The sequence below is a fragment of the Equus quagga genome, chromosome 8 (assembly GCF_021613505.1).
Source record: "Equus quagga isolate Etosha38 chromosome 8, UCLA_HA_Equagga_1.0, whole genome shotgun sequence".
NCBI lineage: Eukaryota > Metazoa > Chordata > Mammalia > Perissodactyla > Equidae > Equus > Equus quagga.
In genome coordinates, this window is record NC_060274.1 from 79,153,194 (window position 1) to 79,161,813 (window position 8,620).

Here is an 8,620-nt window from a genome sequence, read left to right on the forward strand (position 1 = left end):
ACAGGAGTAAAACCCATCATATTCATAGTCCTGCATATTCATTATGCAGGGCATCTACATGGAAGGGAGAGGTGTAGAATCTTGGGGCCCATCTTAGAATTCTGCCTGCCTCATGCTTCTTCAAGTTATTTGCAAAATTTATTATTTTCCATATTTAGAGAAAACAGAATGACAGTGAGATGCTCAAAAATCAACTAGTGAGCAAAGACAATTTCCTACTGAGTACAAGAAGGTAGCTAGTAGCTGAACCATTCTTTTCCACATAGGACCAGGAGAACTTTTAAATAAAGCCTCGCTAAATCGTGCAGTCTCATAAAGTGTAAAGGGGCTCTCCCTTTCTACCTTTCCACAAACCCTGCCTTCAGAGCAAGAGTTTACTCATCTTTTCCCATTCTGGGCTTTATTGGTAGCTTCTTGTAAAACCAGTCTCAGTTGCACCCAGCCAAGCAGGCATAAAAGGTCTATGAAAGCAAAACCAGAGACCAAACAAAGAGCTGCCCAGGCTCTTTTGGCATTGCATTTTTAAATAATCACAAAAGGAGGAGGAAGGAAACAGTTCAAAATGCACCCACCATGCACGCATTGGTTTCAAAGTAGCTCATGGTATAAATCGTTTCTTGCACTCATTTCCTTGTACGTTGCTTTTTGGTGTATAGGGGAAGCAGGGTGAAAAGTAAAAAAAGGTAACCTTGAAGAACGGATGCAAAGACAAAATTCCAGACTAATAGAAATGGTGACTGGGCTACAGAATGTGCAGTCATGCTTATGGGCTTTATCTTTTCATAACTCCTTCTTGTGTTTACACCAGATCATTCTATAAGGAGAAGTCATGCATTTGTCTGACAAAAAATACATGAGCAGTGGCAGGAGCAGTGGCAGCAGCAGCAGCAGCAGCAATACACATTTGTCGAATTTCTACTTATGTAGATCTCTGCACTGGCCACACTGGCATTCCGTCCTTGCCCCCAGATATATTCCTGAAAACCTTTACAGGAAAGTTGAAAAAGAGAGAAAGCAGTGCTTTAATTCCTTTATTTGGTTTTTCTTCTTCTGGAAAACCTAGAAAAAGAACTTAGGCACCCCTGGGTGAGAAGGACTAATTTTTCTATGGGCTAAATTTATAATCCTATGCAACAGAGAGGGACCTAAAGCAAAAAAAAATTGTTCATGAGTATTGCTAATATACATATTTTAGCCCGTTTTATGATGCCCTGTGTTTGACCATAGACTCAGAGATCTCCTGAAATGAACTGTTGGAAGTCCCCCTCAGAAGAACTTTTCCTTCAGTGAGGAGCCACAAATGATACCTCTCTTGAAGTAACTGTGATTAAAAGAGTTTACAAGGAACTGAAATATTCTCATGAATTTAATGTTTGACTTAAGCTTTTCTTCCCCAAATGAAATCTAAACAGAAACCTTGCCAAATACCTCTGGTATCCAGGAGAACTAAGAACGCAATCTCCTGCCAAGTGCTTGGAGAGGTTGAGAATAATGCTGTCCATCTCAAGAAGGTTTTTCTTTTTTTTTTGAGGAATATTAGCCCTGAGCTAACATCTGCTGCCAATCCTCCTCTTTTTGCTGAGGAAGACTGGCCCTGAGCTAACATCTGTGCCCATCTTCCTCTGTTTTATATGTGGGATGCCTGCCTCAGCATGGCTTGATAAGCAGTGCATAGGTCTGTACCCGCGATCTGAACCAGCAAACCCTGGGCGGCTGAAGCGAAGCGTGTGAACTTAACCCCTATGTCACTGGGCCAGCCTCTCAAGAGAGTTTTTAGGTCATGAATTTTCCCTCCAATCTCAACTTTTTGGGGAGCTTTCAATTTTGTATGTCTAGGATATTTCTTATTATATTTACATAATGATGGAGAGGAGAGGGGAGGTTAAAAAAAAAAATAACAACTTGGCTTTCTTGCATGTTGCAACCTAAAGAGAAAGACAGACATGAGATGATGAGGGCTAACATTGGGATCATAGCCCAACAGAGGCTGGGAGGAGTCACCAACAGCATTTAGCCAACCATCATCCCTATCCATAGAAAACCCCGAGTAGGGGTCTGGAATGAGAGTCTGTGATATTTTTGGATGTTGGAGCTCAGAGGCCATGGAACCAATTTTCTTGCTTTACCTATAAATTAAAGCGACTTTCATCACCCAGACTTTATTTCAAGAGAAAGTAAGAATGAGGATATTATAAACACAAGTCTTCCTGACAACATAAATTACAGTTCCCAGAAGTTTCCTTCATGTGTTCCAATGTTATCATTACCACTATTTACCACAATCTCAAGAAGCTCCCCCAGAGACATCTAGGAGATGAATTATTTAAATCAACACCTCCTACAAAGTAAATAACTTCTCAGCTCTCAGTTTTCATCCATTCAACAGTTCTTTCTGTATTGTACTCTCTCCTCTCCCTCTGGACTAAGGAAAATTAGATTCTCTTCTCTGACTTAGCATTAGTTTTGCATATGTGCTCACATCCTTTTCTTTTTCCCCCATGACAGCTCCATATCCAATAGGATCTCTTTTATGAGGGCAATTCTCTTTGACTGAAAGATGGAAATGTTTATTCAATGTCTACTATGTGTCTATGGCATTGGGTTAGAGACCAAGGCAGGGTTTCTCAACCATGACTGAAATTTTGAACTAGATAACCCATTTTTGTGGGGGCTGTCCTGTGCATTGTGGAATGTTCAGTGGCATTCCTGATCTCTATTCACTAGATGCCAGTGGTTCCCCCTTCCCTCATTGTGACAACCAAAAATATCTCCAAGCGTTGTTAAATGCTCCCTGGGGAGCTAAATTGTCCCTGGCTGAGAACCATTAGACTAAGGGAATTACAAGAGAAATATAAGACAGAGTCCCTTTCTTTGAGGAGTTCAAAATCTTATGGAGACATAGAGAGTTAGATATAGAAGCATCCTTAGAAATAATCTTGACCAATACATTTTTTTTTAAAATAAACTGGGCGAGGCACAGAGACATTAAATGAGTTGCTCAGTCAGTTGTACAATAGAAATATTTAGGAAAAAGCCGGATATAATCAACCCTAAATTGTGTTTGTATAGACTGCAGACATTATGAAAACCTAAAGAAGGGAGAGAATAATGTTAGCTAGCAGTGGCATGGAGGAGGTAGGACTGAGCCTCAAAGGATGAGCACTTGAAGGATGAGATGGGCAGAAAGAAGAGGGAAAGGGATGCTGGGCCTGATCATGCATGACCCACAGCATGAGCAAAAACTTAAAGGTAAGAGTAGAATATGGAACATGAGAGGAATGAGGCAGAGACTAACCTAGAATGGCAAGAGATAAGATTAGAGAGGTTGAGTGGGCCCAAATTCTGGAGGCCTCTGATTTCCTAGATCAAGTAATAGCTTTAGTTCAGAGACCTCCAAAAAAATGATTTCTGACATCCTCTTGGGGAAGGCAGAAAAATGAAAACACACAAAATGGGAGTCAAGAGATCTGAGTTCTAGTCTCAGCAATTCACTGACAGCTGTATCACTTTCACAAACCCCTTCATTTCCCTAGGTCTCAGTTCCTGAATCTGTAAAATGAGGGGGTAGAACTAGCTGATCCCCAAGGTCCTTTCCAGCTCTCACATTGTTTGATTCAGTGAATGCTCACCCCTAAAAATCCCCCCCATGATGTTAGACATACCTGCTCTCACTTGCACTGCTGGCAAAAGAGCTGTTTGTCACTTGCCCTCACATGTCTCAGCTGGTTCCTTAAGGGTGCCGTGAGGTGAGGGGAATGTAACATCTGGCCCCACCGCACAACATTACATCCACATGCAAACAGCCTGACTGCAAGGAAATGTGTTGAAGTCCCAAATGTTCCTGATTAGTTATAATGTTTTCTGTTACAGAATAACACTTGCCATTTCCGGCAAAAAAGCATGACTTTTGTTAAACACATGATTGCACGGTTGACTGGGTTGAGAAAAAAATAATGTAGAACAGCTGAAGGACAAGTGAACAGAGAACAAGTTGTCTAACACGACATTGTCATATCATCTAGTAAACTCTGGCAAAGCCTGTAAAAGATGTTAGTACAGTTTGGCATGAATGAGGGAAAACAGAGAAGAAATGCAACAAATTAAGGATTTCTGTTCAATGAGGGACACTATGGACAAGGTTGAAGGGCAGCTGAGAAAAATGGGGAAAGATATTTGCAATGTCTAAAGCCAATGAGGGATTAACAGGTAGAATATATTTGGAATTCCTGAAGGTCAGTAAGGAAAAGAAAGCAGTCCCAGCAGGAAAGTCAGCAAAGATGATGAACAGGCAATTTCCAAAAGAGAAAGCCCAAAGAGTGAATAAGCATACCATGAGATACTCAAAATAAGAGATAATCAGGGAAATGGAAAATTAAAGAAATGATGAGATATTGCTTTATATCTATTAAGCTAGTTAAAATTAGAAAGCTGGACAATGCCAAATGTCGGCAGGGATGAAGGAACTTCTATGTACTCTTGTTGGGAGTGTAAGCTGATGCCATGAGCATGGAGAGAACCCCGGCAGATAATTAGTCAAATGAAGTACACTAATACCTATGACCTTCCCTGAGCAAACATCTTTATTAGGTTCTTAAGGCTGCCTTAGCAAATACCACAAACATGGTAGCTGAAAACAACAGAAATTTATTCTCTCCACAGTTCTGGAGGTCAGCAGTCTGAAATCAAGATATCAACAGGATCTCGCTCCCTCCAAAGGCTCTAGAGGAGAATTCTTCTTGTCTCTTTCAGATTCTGGTAGTTCCAGGTGTTCTTGGCTGCATAATTCCAATCTCTGCTTCTATCTCCACATGAACTTCTCCTCTTTTTCTGTGTCTTCTCCTCTTCTGCCTCTTTTAAAGACACCAGTCTTGGATTTAAAGCCCACCCTAATCCAGTAAGACCTCATCTTAACTTGATTACATTTTCAAATACTCTATTTCCAAATACAGTCACATTAATGGATTCCAGATAGATATGATTTTGGGAGGACGTTGTTCAATCTAGTACAGTCTACCCTCTGGTCCACTAAAATTTATATCCTTCCCACATGCAACATATATTCACTTAATGGCAACATCCCCCCAAATTTTAACCATTCCAGCATCAACTCTAAGTTCAAAATCTCATCTAAGTATCTTCAACTCAAAAAGTTCCAAATCTCATCATCTAAATCAGGTATATGTGAGACTTGAGGTATGGTCCCTCCTTGGGCAAAATTCCTCTTTATCTGTGGATCTGTGAAACTAAAACACAGGTTATCTGCTTCCAACATACAATGGTGGGACAGTTATAGGATAGACATTCCCATTCCAAAAGAGGAAAAATAAAAGAAATAAAGGGGCCACTGGTCCCAAGAAAGTCAAACCTAACAGGGCAAATTTCATTAGTTTCAAGGCCTGAGAAGAATCCTGTGACTCGATGCACCATCTAGGCCCATGGCAGCCCTGCCTCTGGGCCTGCAATGGTCCCTCCCTCTGGGCCCGTGATGGCTCCACCCTTTGGGCCTACAGTGGAACCTCAAAGTCATTCTTGCTTTTTCTTGAAATGTTGCAAACATTTGCAGTTGAGTGGTTCTATTGGCCAATTTCCTGTCTGTAGAATTTTGGAAGTCTCTCATTTTATCCTGTTTCTGTCCTATTTAGCCCAAGTTGGCATCGTTTCTGCTGATATAACATTCTCAAAAACCTTGCAGGTCTTTTGCATATGTCACAAGGGTCCATGCCGTTAGACAAGAGGGTCCTCCGCAGATCTTTCCTACATAACTCTATCTCTATTCCTAGTTTCTGTTGAGACAGTTGAGTGGAGCCATGAGTCACATGCTTGATTTCTTCAGCAAAAGGTTATCCAGTCACGCTCTCAGGCTTCTCTCTAGAGCACCTTTCCCAACAGTGATTTTTCTAATTTTAGCATTCTTTATAATCTGAGTAGACTGAGAACTTCCCCAATCAAAGTGCTGGTTTCTTTTTATTTAATAGTTCCTTCCTCAATTTATCTTTCCTCTTACATTTTACTATAAGCAGCAAGGAGAAACCAGGCTGCGCTTTCAACATCTTGCTTAGAAATCTCTTCAGCTAAATATCCAAGCTCATAGCTTACAAGTTCTGCTTTCCATGCAACAAAGAAAACACAATTTAGCCAAGTTTTCTACCACTATATAATGAGGATAAACTTCCCTCCAGGTTCCAATAACAAGTTTCACATGTCCTTCTGAGCTCTTGCCTGAAGCACCTTTAATGTTCATTTTTCTAACAACATTCTATGCATGGTAACATATGTATTCTCTAAGACCGTAGAGGGTTTCTCCACTGTGCTCCTCACTTTGTTATGAGTCCTCACCAGAATCTAGACTTTTTCTATAATGAGCCTCAAAATTCTTCTGTCCTCTGCCCATTACCCACCTCCACAGCCATTCCCACGGTTTTAGGTATGTGTTACAGCAGCACCCTTCTTCCAGGGAGCAAAATCTGTGTTAGGTTCCTAGGGCTGCCTTAACAAAGTACCACAAAACCGGTGACTTAAAACAATGAGATTTATTCTCTCCTAGTTTTGGAGGCCAGAAGTCTAAAATCAAGTCTGTGTTCCTCTGAAGGTTCTAGGGGAGAATCCTTCCTTGTCTCTTCCAGCTTCTTGTGGCTCCAGGTGTTCCTTGGATGTGATTGCATAACTCCAATCTCTGCCTCCATCTTCACATGGCCTTCTTCTCCTTGTCTATGTCTTCTCCTCTTCTGTGTCTTATAAGGACACTTGTCATTGGACTTAGGACCCACCTGTATAATCCAGGCTGATCTCATCTGGAGATCTTTAGTAATTATATTTGCAAAGACAGTTTTCCCAAATAAGGTTACATTTACAGGTTCTAGGGCTTAGGATGTGGACATATCTTTTTGGGAGCCCCCTTGAACCCACTACAACATCCCAGAGAAATTCTCATCTAGGTTCATGCAGGTATAAGCCAAAGGTATTCACTGCAGCATTGTTTGTGGTGGTGGGAAGTGGGATGCCCGCCACTTGGATAGTATATAGATAAAATATAGTGGATGCTTACTATATCAGAGATATTTACAGCTCACTGACCACCCATGTGCTCTCTACATTTCTCAGTTACCACACAGTTGGTCAGGGACATGTAACAGTTTTGGTCAATGTGCTATGAATGGCAGTGACTTGTCTTACTTCTAGTCTGAAGAAAGTAAGAGTGGGTATGAATTCTCCATGCTCTCTCCTTCCCTGCCTCAACAACCCTGAAAGTCATAGGTTCCCAGCAGTATAGCTATGAAACACAAGTGATGAGTTTCCCTGAATCACAATTTAGAAAGGAGCTGCCCTAAAGAACTGCCAGACCTACAGAGAATTCTGTGTGAATGAGAAATAAATTTTTATGTGTTAAGTCACTGTGATTTTGGGGTTGTTTGTTACTTGAGCATAGCCCAGCCTACCTTCAATAATATGTACACCATGAAATATTGTCATTTGTTAGGGGCAACAGATTAGAAATACATAGCCCCCAGGATAGATCTTAAAAACATAATGTTTAAAGAAAAATCAGAAAAGAGAACAGGATATACTAAAATGAATGCACAGAAATAAAAATTGACATTTCACAGGAACAGATCCAAATAAAAAAATACATTAAAATGGAAGTAGGGGAGAGTAATGAGAATGGGGTAATAAGGAAATCAACCCTTCTATCAAGTGAGAAAAGTGGCAGCTCTAATTATAATAATGTGCTAAGACCTGAGGAGGATGGTTAACCAGACACTCTGCTCCTCAAGGCCAAATAGGAAGCTGGAGTATGCTGGCCTACGGTAGCATCCCTGGAAGAGACAGGAGAAAAGTTTGGAGTCTGCTGAGAGTTAAGGGTTGAGGAGGAGAAAGGGAAGAACCAGCTAAGGAGCCTGAGGAGGAGGATGAGTCATAAAAGCTGGGAAGGTAAACAGTCCAGATGAAATGTATCAGGATCTTGACAAAGAATGTGGCTAGGAGAGTGGAAAGGAAGGTGTGGATAAAAGAGCTGGACTAAATAAAACACAATAAATCCAACACCTTTACCCTACAAATCCAACGTGATATAGCTCCCTTCATCTCTCCTTGACCCACTACTCTCCAGACAGTGTCTCTTAGATTTTAAACAGTGTCAGGTCCCAGACACTTGCAGCCCCCTTTTTCCTAAACAATCACCACTCTTTCCATAGCCCTTCTCCTTATTCAAGCAGCCCCTCTGAGAGGCTCTCTCTGATCACACTTTCTAAAGTAGCATTTCCCTTCACTGTCTCTCCCATTCCTTTACTTTATTCATAGCACTACTCACTATCTGAAAATATAATAATGTCTTTACTGTCTGTTCTCTCTCTCCCCATGTAAGCTCCATGAGAGCAGGCCCTTGTCTGGCTTACTCATCACTGTATGTACAGTGGTTGGAACAATGCGTGGTACATAGTATAGGTGCTCAATAAATATTTCCTCCAAGAATGGCCTGTGGAGAAGACTAAGTGGAATCTGATATGTTCAGCCCAAGTGATGGAAGGTATAGAGCTACTGTTAACAACTGAGATAGGAATGGAGAAAAGAAGAATGCTTTGAGAAATAGATGAGTTCAGTTTTGTAAATGTTTGTCTTTCAG

General features: G+C 41.0%; 1 long non-coding RNA gene across 1 annotated transcript in view; it reads right to left on the minus strand.

The window, feature by feature from the left end:
- LOC124244004 (uncharacterized) overlaps window positions 1-3,779 on the minus strand; it is a 42,657-nt gene extending 38,878 nt beyond the window's left edge. The window contains exon 1 of the long non-coding RNA XR_006889830.1: window positions 3,663-3,779. This is a non-coding gene — a long non-coding RNA (uncharacterized LOC124244004). The remainder of the gene's footprint in view (window positions 1-3,662) is intronic.
- Between the last annotated feature and the right edge of the window lie 4,841 nt (window positions 3,780-8,620).